This window comes from Natator depressus, chromosome 25, assembly GCF_965152275.1.
Source record: "Natator depressus isolate rNatDep1 chromosome 25, rNatDep2.hap1, whole genome shotgun sequence".
NCBI lineage: Eukaryota > Metazoa > Chordata > Testudines > Cheloniidae > Natator > Natator depressus.
In genome coordinates this window covers 12,926,238-12,941,798 of record NC_134258.1, presented here as the reverse complement: position 1 = coordinate 12,941,798, position 15,561 = coordinate 12,926,238, and the positions used below count along the sequence as shown (strand labels likewise).

The window sequence follows — 15,561 nt, the reverse complement described above, 5'->3', positions numbered from 1 at the left end:
AGGGGACAACCTTATTCGAAATCACACCCAGGAATATTCTGAATGGCATATTTACATGAGCCAGGAATACCAATCCCATTAGAATTCTGTGCTTTGTGCCACAGAGAATGCTGTATGCTAGCATGCTTACAGTGTTAATGACAGAGTCCGAGCAAGAGAAGTGCTTGTGTTTTCACGTTGGTTGGTTTGCTAATGGAAGACAAGGATGTTTTTAGGTTTCACTAATAGGAGTCAGAGTTCTGGTATGTAGAGCACTTTAAACTTAGTGCCACCTTCCAAAGACACCTAGGATAGGGATTCTCAAATTCTTCCACAGTGTGGACCACACGTAGTACAGAGCACTGGCTTACACCACCTGCCTTTCCCGTCATAATTACACGGCAGCCTGTGGAACACAGAACTACGGAAACTGCCACACACAGCAAGCTAGTGGCTTATCAAATAAAAATTATCAGTACCAGATGTTTCAGTGCTTCAGAAGTAGAAGGGAAGAAAGATTTATAACCTGCTTTGGCGGGGCGGGGCGGGGCGGGGGAAGGTTTCTTACTGATCCTTGTAATTTAATTGTTGGTTTAAGAGCTGACACACAAGAGTGTATTTATCCTTTCTGAAATATCTTTTCCTTTTCCCAAAGGGACTGCATACGTTCTTGTCGTCAGATCTTTTTCTGAATCTACTATGCCAGGGATGGGCAAACTTCTTGGCCTGAGGGCCACATTTGGGTAGGTAAATTATATGCAGGGCCATGAATGTAGGGCTGGGGCAGGGGCTTGGGTATGGGAGGGACTGCAGGGTGCAGGAGGGGGCTCAGGGCAGGGGGTTGGGGTGTGGCCCGGCGCCGCTTACCTCGAGCAGCTCCGGGGTGGCAGAGGTGAGCAGCAGGGCTAAGGCAGGTTCCCTACCTGCCCTGATCCCGTACTGCTCCCGGAAGTGGCCAGCATGTCTGGCAGTGGCTCCTTGGGGTGGGGTGGGGCAAGCGGCTCTGCCACGGGCTGCCCTCACCTGTGGGTACCACCCCCGAAGCTCCCATTAACCGCAGTTCCCCGTTCCCGGCCAATGGGAGCTGCAAGGGGGGGGGGGGGGAGTGCCTGCAGGTGAGGGCAGTGCATGGAGCCCTCTGCCCCCACCCCCCCAGGGACGTGGTGCTGTCCACTTCCGGGAGTGGCATGGGGCCAGGGCAGGCAGGGAGCCTGCCTTAGCCCCGCTGCACCATAGGGCTGGCAATCCCATGGGCTGGATTGAAAGCCCTGATGAGCCAGATCCGGCCTGTGGGCCATAGTTTGCCCTCCCCTGTACTATGCTCCTGGCTTCAATGACAGCCAGGGGCAGCAAGTTCTTCAGGTGAAGTGCGTGGTGTAGAAAAGGAGTTCCTTTCATTTGTTTTAAGTTTGTGGTCATTCAGCATCCTTGGACATCTCCTTGTTTGTGAATTTGTGGGAGATGATAATTAGGAGCCCCCATTTGCACTTTCTTAGTTTCTTCATTTTGTATACCTATCATAGAATCATAGAATATCATATCATAGAATATCAGGGTTGGAAGGGACCCCAGAAGGTCATCTAGTCCAACCCCCTGCTCGAAGCAGGACCAATTCCCAGTTAAATCATCCCAGCCAGGGCTTTGTCAACCCTGACCTTAAAAACCTCTAAGGAAGGAGATTCTACCACCTCCCTAGGTAACGCATTCCAGTGTTTCACCACCCTCTTAGTGAAAAAGTTTTTCCTAATATCCAATCTAAACCTCCCCCATTGCAACTTGAGACCATTACTCCTCGTTCTGTCATCTGCTACCATTGAGAACAGTCTAGAGCCATCCTCTTTGGAACCCCCTTTCAGGTAGTTGAAAGCAGCTATCAAATCCCCCCTCATTCTTCTCTTCTGCAGACTAAACAATCCCAGCTCCCTCAGCCTCTCTTCATAAGTCATGTGCTCTAGACCCCTAATCATTTTTGTTGCCCTTCGCTGGACTCTCTCCAATTTATCCACATCCTTCTTGTAGTGTGGGGCCCAAAACTGGACACAGTACTCCAGATGAGGCCTCACCAGTGTCGAATAGAGGGGAACGATCACATCCCTCGATCTGCTCGCTATGCCCCTACTTATACATCCCAAAATGCCATTGGCCTTCTTGGCAACAAGGGCACACTGTTGACTCATATCCAGCTTCTCGTCCACTGTCACCCCTAGGTCCTTTTCCGCAGAACTGCTGCCTAGCCATTCGGTCCCTAGTCTGTAGCGGTGCATTGGATTCTTCCATCCTAAGTGCAGGACCCTGCACTTATCCTTATTGAACCTCATCAGATTTCTTTTGGCCCAATCCTCCAATTTGTCTAGGTCCTTCTGTATCCTATCCCTCCCCTCCAGCGTATCTACCACTCCTCCCAGTTTAGTATCATCTGCAAATTTGCTGAGAGTGCAATCCACACCATCCTCCAGATCATTTATGAAGATATTGAACAAAACCGGCCCCAGGACCGACCCCTGGGGCACTCCACTTGACACCGGCTGCCAACTAGACATGGAGCCATTTATCACTACCCGTTGAGCCCGACAATCTAGCCAGCTTTCTACCCACCTTATAGTGCATTCATCTAGCCCATACTTCCTTAACTTGCTGACAAGAATACTGTGGGAGACCGTGTCAAAAGCTTTGCTAAAGTCAAGAAACAATACATCCACTGCTTTCCCTTCATCCACAGAACCAGTAATCTCATCATAAAAGGCGATTAGATTAGTCAGGCATGACCTTCCCTTGGTGAATCCATGCTGACTGTTCCTGATCACTTTCCTCTCATGTAAGTGCTTCAGGATTGATTCTTTGAGGACCTGCTCCATGATTTTTCCAGGGACTGAGGTGAGGATGACCGGCCTGTAGTTCCCAGGATCCTCCTTCTTCCCTTTTTAAAGATTGGCACTACATTAGCCTTTTTCCAGTCATCCGGGACTTCCCCCGTTCGCCACGAGTTTTCAAAGATAATGGCCAAGGGCTCTGCAATCACAGCCGCCAATTCCTTCAGCACTCTCGGATGTAACTCGTCCGGCCCCATGGACTTGTGCACGTCCAGCTTTTCTAAATAGTCCCTAACCACCTCTATCTCCACAGAGGGCTGGCCATCTCTTCCCCATTCTGTGATGCCCAGCGCAGCAGTCTGGGAGCTGACCTTGTTAGTGAAAACAGAGGCAAAAAAAGCATTGAGTACATTAGCTTTTTCCACATCCTCTGTCACTAGGTTGCCTCCCTCATTCAGTAAGGGGCCCACACTTTCCTTGGCTTTCTTCTTGTTGCCAACATACCTGAAGAAACCCTTCTTGTTACTCTTGACATCTCTTGCTAGCTGCAGCTCCAGGTGCGATTTGGCCCTCCTGATATCTTTCCTACATGCCCGAGCAATATTTTTATACTCTTCCCTGGTCATATGTCCAACCTTCCACTTCTTGTAAGCTTCTTTTTTATGTTTAAGATCCGCTAGGATTTCACCATTAAGCCAAGTATCGTGTACTACCCCCACCGAATCCCAGTCTTCTCTTTTCATATGGAGCTTTCCCATGCCTCTAATCATTCTTCTTATTCAACCCTAACGCTCTTCTATATTCTTTTTGAGGCAGGGAGATCAGATACCCACACAGTATTTCAGGCAAGGACATGCTATTACTTATATTTATGCTTTCTGGCATGTACTGCAATGTCTGGGAATTTGGCAAGATCTAAAAAAGCTATTTCAGTGTGCACTGCTCGTCCTGCTCAACTTCTTACTGCAACCTAATGAATTCTAAAGATTTCTACAAGAATTTAGCCAGCCTGTGGCCAATAAGAGATTTTGTGCAATATGGATCTTTTGCAATTCAGCAGGCATAACCACAAAGGTAACTTGACGGAAAGGAGATAAGAGAGAGCTTGGTCATAAAGGCTCAGAAGTGCCACATCCGGGGTGCTATGGATGTGAAGGGAGATAAGGAGAAAGCAGATACCCTGCAATATAAAATATGAGCCAAATAAATTTAGACCCAGTCCCACAATGTGCATTATGTGCCACAAGCAAGAGCAGGGCGCCAGTGAGCTGCCTCCCTTTCCTGTTGCAGGAGGAGGAAAATAGCTGATCCATGCAGTTTACATGTGAGGCAGGACCACTCAGCAGTAACCTGCTCTGCTTGTTAAGAATAGTCCTTTCAAGACCTCTTTTGAAGAGAGCTGTGTATGGGGCACAGAGCAATTCAGCGAAGGCTTGTCCTATAGGTCTAATGATATGGTCAGTTTAAGGTTCAGTTCTGTTTGAACTATCAGAGTTGTTAATGCTGAGCAGTACTACAGACCAGAAACCATTCCTATCAGACAGAGCTGTATGCCATGGAACAGCATGCCAGTTTTAATTACATAGTTTTTAAGAAAAGGGCTCAAAATGGCCAGTGTGTACATACCTTTCCTCACTGTTCCTGGATTATTCCTGAAAGAAAAAACATTGGACATTAGTTCTGTGTGATCATTTCAAGATAACACTCGTTAGCATCTAGTGCGCACTTACACCCTTCACAACGGAACTCAGAATGTTGCAACATCAGATACTGGAAGTCCCTGAGGTTATAGAAGCCTAATGGTATCTGACAACACAAACTAAAACTTCCATGAAGAAGGGTCACTTCAGTGGTGCAGCATTCAGTAAATCACTTTCTAGCCGGGGGCTGAAAGTCAAAATGATAGAAGTGATGACCAAAGCAATGAGACATCCAAGGGCAAGAAGGTATTTGGGCATACAGCAGGGCCTATGCCTGAGGCACTCCATGTTGGCAGGGATAAGGGGGCAGATAAAGGACGTCACCAGCATGGCTCTGTAGTACTGTGCATTTTTCACATAACCAATGTTCTTTAAGGAGTCAGTCTTTTTAAAAATGTATTCTGCTTCATAGTTTTAAAAACACAAGGGGGAGAAGAATGAATCAAGTTTATTTACCCACAGCTCCGAGTAAGATATTTAAGCAAACTCAGGTTGGCTTTGCATGGCATTAAAGATGCTTAATGAGACTGTACTATAACTTCTAAGCAAAACTTTTAAACCAGAAATTTCCACTTGTCAACATTGACTGTGTCAGATACCTTTACAAGCTAAAAAGCTTTGTGTACTTCCAACTTTGGGCTCTAGTGTTAAAAAAGGAGGAGCAGAGGACCTGGAGCAAGCTGAAAGCTGGAAAACCATAACCTCCCTATCAAGCAAATTAACCGAAAACGGAACAAGTGACAGGAAACCACCTGATTTTCTGGCATGCTGTTTTATCACAGAGAGTAGTGGGGGCAATGAGGGCAACAGGAAATTCATATCCCACGATCAGCTCACTTGTCATGACCTAGGAAAAGGGTGGCCTTAGAAGGGTTTAATGGAATTTTACCAGTTTACTCAAATCATTTACACAAAATACATTTCAGAAACACACCTGTATTACTGAACCTTATGAACTTATGTCAGAAAACCTTAGCTTGCCATCCTGCTACAGGTTCAGTAGGTGCAGGAGCAAGTTTAATACCCCATGCATTCTCGTACATCCTTATATGTGCATCTTACATTAAAGCATCTAATTTATCTTTCCATCATTTTTACCAGTCTCTCTTTTAAAATTAGGAAAATCTAACTGACTGATCAGATTCATCTGAGCTGCACATTCTCATGCACTAGCTGAATTCTATAAAGTTTAGGTTGTACACACGGCACAAGTGTCACTTAAAAAACCTTTTCAATATAAAACGTGTTATGGAAAGATTTCTATTGGCTGTAGGCTTTGCAAAAAAAACCCCACCTGATTTCAAAAGAAAAAAGTTTGAGACCAAATTTGACCTGGCCATGTCCCTTTAATCCCCAATTTGCACTCTTGAAATTTAAAGTTCTAATTTAACTTGTTAAAAAAGAGCAAAACAGACAGGGTTTCTATCCCATGGAACAGAATTTTGCAATTGTCACAGTGTTGCTAAAGTGACAAACTGAAGACAACCAATGGTCTATCTACTACAACAGTGTCTAAGAGCAACCAGCGTTGGATAAATTGCTGAGGAAGGCACGAACTCCCCCAGAATTCACCTAGCTTTGTAATACTCCAAGACAAATGAGCATGATCATTGGCTACTGAATTTTTTCATCCGGGAGAGCAAATTACAATGCAAAAAGTTACCAGTGCATTTTTACAACTGAAGTACTACTGCCATCTGCCAAGATGATTTCAACTAGTGTAATGAACTTTTTGTTCTTACAGCTGATGGAAAATACAATCAATACCAGCTGTTACAAGAATACAAGATATGGACAGTCCAGCATTTTCTCAGGAACTTTAAAATCATTTTGATTCTATAATCCCACCCACCCTATTGCAGCTTACATCTTAAAACCTGATGCACAACCATATGAGAAACACAGCCAGCAGTGTCAGGTCCATGTGCTAGTACTCAATATTTTAAAACCCTCTGCAGTCCAGTTTCAAGGAAGAGCAGCTGTTCATTTCCTGAGGATACACCTTCAACAGTTCAGCTAGTTGAGAGTGGTTGGAGATGAGGAAAATGTATTACAATAGGTAAAAATAGCCAGATATATGTTTAATTTCTGTGTGGCTCAGTGTGTCAAAGTTAATTTGTAGCACTGAAGTTAGTTGATCAAGATTGCTCAGCCTCTGCCAGTGAGATGAGGTTTCAGTTCTCTGGAGAACTACTGTAAATCTCTGAAGAGAAGGGTGGAGGGGGGAAACAAAAAGATTTGTAAAAATTAATGGAATTCTTTCCACAACTGCTAGAGAATGTTTTTCAGGCATTTAGCCAACACTGCTTCAGAGAGTAAAAAAGCATGTGGGCTTTTCACAACTCTGTACTTGAACATTAAAACAAAAAAAAGGCAGGCTCAGTGAGGCACCTAGGCAACAGTCACTCTGATGCAGGAAAAACTACGTCAGTGGGCTGCATCACTGCTGAGGCTCTGGGGTTGGGGAACCCTCCTACAGCATATCACTACCCACACAGTGAGTTCAGTTTACTGTTCTTGTCCTCAGTTCTATAGGCTCAGCGAGGAGGAAGAGCAACAGCAAAGCACCACTTTTCACTTGAGTGAAAGGACAAAACTGACTCACACACTTACACACACGAGTAATAAGGCAAACCAGTGTGTTTGTAAGGTTAAATAAAAAGGTAACACTGCAAAGGACGGAACTGTCACATGCTAACTTAAACAGAAGTTGAACACAAGTTATCATTATGTACAGGTTCTTCTGAATTCCACTTTGAGACCCCAGCGGGTGGCCACTGAACAAAAGATACAACAAATCCCACATCCCCTTCTGCGTCTACACAATACAGTGGCAACTCTGTTGAGACTCCTGGTTTAGTGTATTAAAATTAGGCAGGATGATTTTGGTCCTCATGCTGGTCTGTCCCCCCCGGCCCCCGAGATTTCTCCAACTTGCACTCACAGGTGACTATTTCTATTCAAACAGAGCAAGCCAGAGCAGCACATTTACAGCATAAATACTTGCTTTAACAACAAGCTTTTCCATACAATTTCATTTTACTATAGGACATTAACTACCTGTTAGAGACTTGTTTTGCAACTGGCTCCCGACTGTCTGCAGAACTTAATTTAAGCAAACAAAAAAGACAGCACTTAACTAAACCAGAAGTGCAATTTCTAGCAATCATGTTTTACTCAGAAAACTGATTCTCAGTGCCTCAAATTTCAATAATTAGTTAAAAACAGGAGTTAAGTCTCATTTCCCCCCCTCTATTTTAACCCTTTCTGATCTCCAGAATGAGTCTGGGGATAGCCTCATGGACGCAGATCTAAAGTTCACCCCACTAGTGTCATAATGCAGTAATGACTTACACTGAGTCATTCCAGGACAGACTTTTTTCTTATTCATCCTGGGAAAATGAAGAAGAACAGCAGGAGAAAGAGCAACCACTCAGACAAGCAGTGTGTCACCACTCAGAATACTGCTGCACCTTAATTTGCTACAGGTACCCGTATCCGATGTATCCGATTCCAGAGTATGGACCATGTTGATTTGTTAGTGGCATTTTTTCAATAGGCCAGAAAATCTGAGGTTGCTAAATGGTGCCATAGGAGATTATTACTGAGAAATTCACAAGTTATTTACATCCGTTCAAGGAGTTTTGCTGTGAGAACATACAGATGACTTTAGTCTTTGTCTGTGTGGCCACTGGTCTCATGCAACAGATCCCTTACATTAAAAAAATGTGATCCTGACAACAGAATTGCTTAACTCCCAAAGCACATGGACTCTGCTATGCCACTGTTTTGTTCCCAAGAGTAAGCTAGAATCAATGTTGGTATCTACAGCACAAATAGCATAATTAGTTCTGAAAATAGTCCCCAGAGTGGAGAAAGCTTGAATTTAATTTAGGGACATTTAAGGTATTTTTCCTACCACAGTTCAAAACAAAGAACTTTGTTTCTATAGTAATTGGAAACTGTACTAAAACAATTTCCTCTCTATTGGTTGCACAGTAGTTTATTGCTGTAGGGTGGGTCATTGATGTTTAGTGATTAAAAAGACATCTGTTTAGGGAAAATATCTGCTTATAAAACATTATTTTGGACCCTGCAAACAGGCTAATCTTAGCAGTGTCTTACTGAAGAAAGTTTATTCATAAGATTCAGATTGCACTTGTTTTAACTAGAACTGTTTAGAGAAGACAATGCAATATCAGCTGGTCTCTTCAACATGTGTTTTTAAACAGCTTTAGACAGTGAGCTCTTCAGGGTAGGGACTGTGTATTGCTCTACCCAGTACCTAGCACAAGCTGGCCTTGATCATGCTTGATCCATAGGCACTACTGTAACCATGATTAATAATATCTGACATGCTTATAGAATGCTAGAATGAGAAGTGCACAGTTGTTAGCAGCAGTAGTTCATCTCAGAAAGAAAGGATTCCTTTATATTTAGAGATAAAAGCAGGGCAGCCTCTGTGGTTATTTGCTCCGTCACAAAGCATTACATAACAGTCTCTGGAGAACAGCCATCTTTTCAAAATAAGAATAATTATGAATGTGTGAAAGCTTAGGGGTGCGCCGTCTTGTCGGTACCGAGTGGAGATTATGGTCAGCAGCTTGCAGAAGCAACAGTACAGAGGAGCCATCATTTAAAAAAAAGTAAGTAACTGCACAGGAACCAATCATAACACTGCAATTTTAGACTGGGTGCAAAAATGGGCATTCGCATTTCACCTCAATTTGAGTCTTAACTAGATTATACCTTGAACGTCCAATGTCTGCAACATTAAAATTAAAACAAAGGGTCAGCAAAGGGGCAGACTGTGTGTTTTGAAAAGATCCTGTATATAGCTGCATTGGAGGTGGCTGACAGCTATTTTGACATTAAGTATTTCTAGGGCTAAAAACCATCAGGAAGAACATGCATAAGTCTTCAGTGTCTTGCACCCTTCCTCCACCCTCCCACTTTATCCACCCCCTCTACAAAGTCACCATCCTGCTCAACTTCAGAGTAAAACTGCCACACATTCCACTCAGAGTGGGCTGTTTGTCAAACTTTGCCTACATTTGTCAGCTGAGCAGCTGAGGCTAGTGAGTCGCACTGCCTACTCCCCCGGCGTGGAGGAATCAGTGCCCTGTGTGCAAGCCTCTCTCCACTGCACGAGGTTTTGTTTTTGCAGCAAAAGGTTCAGAGAAATAAGAAAATACATCATCTGAGATTCATATTTAATACACCCGCAGACAACAAGTGCGTGGCAGAGCTGAGGGGAAGATTTAAAAAAATCCACTGGGACGTGCTTCTAAATCCACTAGGTGCCTTTGAAAATCTAATCTTAATCCATGAAGCTATTCTCCTAAATCAGACTCATTCAGATCTCAGAATCCTGAAGGAGCAAGTTCATACAAAAAGCTACTTAAGTCTTTTCAGGGAATGCTGTATTCTGACCATTTACAGAGTGCTTTAACTGTTGTGGGTTATGAACTATAGGGTTCAGCATCCAAACTTGAGGCAAAATCCTGTGGGGGCACTGAGTGCCTTCAACTCCTGCTGAGGTCAGTGTGGGAGGAGGGTACTTGGCATCTCACAGGATCAGGCCTTTGGGCTCATCCAGTGATTTTAAAGAGCAATTACAAGCAGGGTGGAGGAGAAAGGTTAAAAGGAGAAAAAGGATGCTATGCGTATGGTAGTTTGGGGTAATTCTGGATTAAAAGAGCAAAAGGGTTTTACCTGAAAGAACAGAATAGGTCACAGCAAGGGGTAACTTTCAATTAAGTTTAAGTATTACTCAGACACACTGATGATCTTTCAGGGAATCGTTTAAGATTAGTTAAATTCTTTGCCTGGGATGACAGATAAGGCAGCAGGATGCTGTAGCTCCTCCCTGCTTCCACCCTGTGTCAACACCTAATTTAGGATAGAAACAAGTGCTGTAATTTAAAGTGTGGGTAATTGCGATGGAGGGGATGTAATGTGAATGCCCCAGATACCATTCCTTACTCTTACACAACTAGCTTGTAGAAAAGGTAAAAGGAGACGCAGAAAGCTAGGATGAGAAGCCAGGTGGGATTAAAACACAATCAAAATATATTTAGTGCATGCATCCATTCGCCCCCCTCCTTCACCATGCTCACACAAGGGATTTCAATATTCCACAGACATTAAGTGCGTAGCAGCCCAGCATTAAAGTAAATGAAGTAAAACTAATTCTCTGCTGGAGAATGTAATTGCTCTAACAACAGACAAGCAGCTTCCATGGAATGGAATTGACGATATGAAGGCAGATGATCAGGTCACTAGGAAACTGCTCCCCAGCATGGTAGGAAGAGAATAATGGCCTCACAGCAAACAAAATTTTCAATCTGCAATAATGGTTAAACTCCAATGATAGGAATATTGGTCTGTTTTTATTTGCCAAGAAGGAAGGAAGCCCTAGCCAGAAATAAAAGACAAGTTACAAAAATCAGTAGTAATGAGATGTGTCTGTTCTGACCCCTAGTGTTTTGTCATCAAATGTAAACATCCTTCAATTTTGCCACTAATGGGCGAAACAGCCCCTGAAGCTCCCTCTGTGCAAGATCAGTTTCCCCTTGCCACACTAAAGGTAGGAAGATCCTTCCATAACCTCCTAAGAAACAAAGTGAGCTATGTTAATTTCCTCATAAAAATATTCTGGGTTTGAACATTGGTTTTGAGCACAATTATCAGATCCACAGCTCAACTCCCGAAAGAGTTCAAGGCATCTAATACGGGAAGTTACTACTAGTTCCAGGCCAACAGTTCAATGGCCAGCTTGGAAGGGTTAACAAGGCTGCTCTTAATCCTCCTCTTCGGTTTTCTGCAAAAACAATTGTTGCTTGTAACAGATATTTAGACTAAAGGTGCCCTATGCACCAACTGCCTCCTTTCAACCATACTTCAAAGAGATTCTAGATGCACCAGACCACCAGCTGCAGAGAAGTTACTATATTAAAAAGGCTTGAGCACCTCCCCCTCCTCTTCCCATTCAGTAATTCTAGGCAAATAAAAGATCAGAAATTCCAGCCTTATCTACACTGGGGATTTACCTTTGTTACACTCAGTGAAGGACAGCAACAGTTGGGTTTACACTGGTACAGCTCTCTTATGTAGGCCTGGTCTACACTGGCGGGGGGGCGGGGGGAGTGGCGCGCGGATCGATCTAAGATACGCAACTTCAGCTACGAGAATAGCGTAGCTGAAGTCGACGTATCTTAGATCGACCTCTCGCCGTGGTGGAGTTCCGGAGTCGACGGCAGAGCGATCGGGGATCGATTTATCACGTCTACACTAGACGCAATAAATCGATCCCCAATAGATCGATCACTACCCGCCAATCCGGTGGGTAGTGTAGACATGGCCATAGAGAGGCTATAAACCACTTATTAGCACCAGAGTAAGCTTATGTCAGTTTCAAGTAGGGGTAAACTGCCTCTGAGGCAAGTTGTGGCCTACAGCATCTTAGCCTTTCTACACCAAGGGTTTGCCCCAGAAGAAGCTATGGCTAAAATTCCCAGCATATACAAGGGCTCTGTAGAATACTAGTTGCTCCAATTATGGTAACATCTGCAGCTATTTCTAGGGTGCTTGCCCATAACATTAGCTACTGAGAGCTACAGGTGATGGCTAGTAATTTGTAAAGAATTTTGACAGTAGCAAATTTGCTGCATACAAATGCTCAGAGAGCATTATGCATTCTTTGGCCTCATTAGTTTACAGATTCCGCAAGAGTGACTAATTACACAATCCCCCACACTTAAAAATACCACAGGCTAGTCCATCTGTAGCATCACAAGCTTGGGCACGAGACAGACTGGGATCAAGACTGGGCACAAGACCATAGCACAGTGAGATAGCTAGGAAGCAGTGGATGTTGAGCTAGGCAATCATGAGGAGTCATGTGACATCTAAAGTGGCCTCCAGTTGCAGTGCATTGCTTCTCCTGTTGAAGATCTGTTCGAGGCGGACAGCTGAATAGCAGGATTTCTGACTCAATGCTCCTGCAAGCTCATTTTATGCTGTGGATTGTTCTACAGCTGAACCTTGTGGGAAAATACACACCATTTGCAAATAAACACCCATTAGTACCAGATGAATCAGTGTCAGTCAGCTCAGTCCCTGACTACTCCGATACAGCAGAAATCTGATTTTCTGAAATGTCAGAGTAGGAGTTTGAAGCTTATTAATGCCTCATCAAGTGCTCGAACAGTCAGAAGAGCGAGGTAGTGTGCCATGTGTAAATCAAGTCAGTGCCAAATTTAGAGGCTGGGTGAGGATTCTGTTAGTCTCTCTAAAAGAGGATTTGTTAAAAATAAAAGTTCATTTGGTTACAGCATAATAAGGCACAATGCACTGTTCGGAGCCTGAAGCAAGCAGACACCTTCCCTTAGGTCCAGTTCTACACTATTTTCTGTCATGCTATGAAAAAGACAGAAAGTGTCAGCTAACCCCATTCCAGTGGGATGCATGGGGCTAGATGACTGAAAGATCAGCAACCCACTGGCTGAGAGGTCAATTCAAAACATGATTTAACAGAAAAAACATAGGGCAGAGGAGGCTTCAACGGGGAGTTCATGGCAAACCATGCAGCAGCAGTGATTGTTTAAATACTACAACTAAACTGAGTCACTGAAATGTAGCAATGGACAGCTGAGTCCTGGTTTGGTTTTTCTGGGGGGACCCTGTCAATGCCCCCCCCCCCCCATACACACCCTCCCTCTAAAATCAGAACTAGACCCAGGCACCCTCTCCCAAACTCAGCAGATTAAACAAAAACAAAAGCCTATTTATTTAAAAGTCACTTTAGAGGTAGGTATCTCACTTCAAATGGGGCGTACTTTAAACCTGCAAGAAGTGAATCATCACTGAGAGCAGAAGAACGCTTCTGTACTCCTCACCAAAAACAAGTAAAGATCTGATGCCAACTAAAATTGGGGGAAATTTAGGACCTGTGCTGCAACAGTAAAATAAGATGCATATTTAAACCCACACCTGCGTGGCTCAGAACTGCAGACCAGCAGTAAAGATATTCTGCTGCAAAACTAAACACTCAGCTTTATATGATACACTTGCTGGCAGAGTGAATCAAAGCCAAAAAAAATCTGATAGAAGCTGAAGATCTCCTCACACCATTGCCAAAAAAAAAAAAAAAAAAAAAAAAAAAATCATCCAAGCAAAACCAAGCACTGCATGAAGCTCTGGGCTTCCGAATGGTCTACAACAGGGGCAGGCAAACTTTTTGGGCCAAGGGCCACATCTGGGTGGGGAAATTGTATGCAAGGCTAGGGCAGGGGGTTGGGGTGCGGGAGGGAGTGTGGTGTGCAGGAATGGGCTTAGGGCAAGGGATTGGGGCAGAGGAGGGGTGAGGGGTATATGAGGGGGCTCAGGGAAAGAGGTTGGGATGCAGGAGGGATGCGGAGTGCGGCAGAGAGCTCAAGGCAGGGGATTGGGGTGTGAGGTGCAGGCAGGGGGCTTAGGGCAGGGAGTTGGTGAGTGGGGTGCAGGAGGGGTTCGGGCTCCAGCCTGGCACTGCTTACCTAAAGCGGCTCTGGGGTGGCAGCGGCACGCACCAGGGCCAGGGCAGGCTCCGTGCCTGCCTGCCCCCATGCTGCTCTGGGAAGTGGCCAGAACCACGTCTCTGCGCAGCCCTGGTGGGGTGGGGTGGGGAGCCACAGGGCTCAGCACGCTGCCCTTGCCACACCTCCAGGTACCTCCCCTGAAGCTCCCATTGGCTGCAGTTCCCCGTTCCCAGCCAATGGGAGCTGCGGGGGGTGGTGCCTGGAGGCAAGGGCAGAGCACGGAGCCCTCTGCCCCCCCGGGCCGCGGTGCTGGCCACTTCTGAGAGCAGCGTGGGATCTGCAGCACTACTGGGGGCAATCCTGCAGGCCAGATCCAAAACCCTGAGGGGCCGGATCTAGGCTGCAGGCCATAGTTTGCCCACCCCTGCCACACAGCATGCTAGAGTCCAGACATTTAATTAAGAGAGCGAGCAGCCATGGGACAAGAGGGAAGGTCCTCTCATGGATCAGAAACGGGTTAAAAAACAGGAAACAATGGGTAGGAATAAATGGTCAGTTTTCACAATGGAAAGAGATAAATAACGGCATCTCCCAAGGATCTATACTGGGACCAATGTGGTTCAACATATTCATAAATGATCTAGAAAAGGAGATAAACAATGAGGTGGCAATGTTTGCAGATGATGCAAAATTATTCAAGCTAGTTAAGGCCAAAGCTGACTATAAAGAGTTACAAACGGATCTCACAAAACTGGGTGACTGGGCAGCAAAATGGCAGATGAAATTCAATGTGGATAAGTGCAAAGAAATGCACATTGGAAAACATAATCCCCACTACACACACACAGAAAGATCTGGTGTTACTGTGAATAGTTCTCTGAAAACATCTGCTCAATTTACAGCAGCAGTCAAAAAAGCTAATCATGTTAGGAGCCGTTAGGAAAGGGACAGATAACGACAGAAAATATAGTACCACTATGCAAATCCATGGTACACGCACACCTTGAATACTGCTTGCAGTTCTGGTCACCCAATCTCAAAAAAGGGCATATTAGAATTGGAAAAAGTACAGCAAAGAGCAACAAAAATGATGAGGGGAATGGAACAGCTTCCGATATGAGGAGAGATTCAAAAGACTGGGCCTGTACATCTTGGAAAAAAGAGATGATTGGGGGTGGGTGGGGGGGGGGGGAAGAATAACTTTTACAGAGGTCAATAAAATCGTGACTGGTGAGGAGAAAATGAATAGGGACGTGTTATTTACCCCTTCACATACCACAAGAACCAGGGGTCACCCAATGAAATTAACAGGCAGCAGGTTTAAAACAAACGTAAGGAAGCCCTTCTTAACACAATGCACAGTCAACCCATGGAACTCGTTGCCAAGGGATGCTGTAAAGGCCAAAAGTATAACTGGGTTCAAAAAATAATTTGATAAGTTCAGAGGATAGGTCCATCAATAGCTATTAGCCAAGATGGTCAGGGACTCAATCTCATGTTCTGGGTCCCTAAACCTCTAACTGCCAGAAGCTGGGACTGGGCGATAGGAGA

At 44.6% G+C, this 15,561-nt stretch overlaps 1 protein-coding gene across 18 annotated transcripts in view; it reads right to left on the bottom strand.

The window, feature by feature from the left end:
- GNG7 (G protein subunit gamma 7) overlaps positions 1-15,561 on the bottom strand; it is a 142,796-nt gene that overhangs the window by 48,916 nt on the left and 78,319 nt on the right. For 16 of the 18 annotated variants that reach the window (XM_074939573.1, XM_074939587.1, XM_074939586.1 and 13 more), the window contains one exon: positions 4,416-4,441. The exons of the other annotated variants lie outside the window; for them this stretch is intronic. The gene's annotated coding sequence lies outside the window, so the exon portion shown is untranslated. The remainder of the gene's footprint in view (positions 1-4,415; positions 4,442-15,561) is intronic. 18 annotated transcript variants of the gene reach the window in all.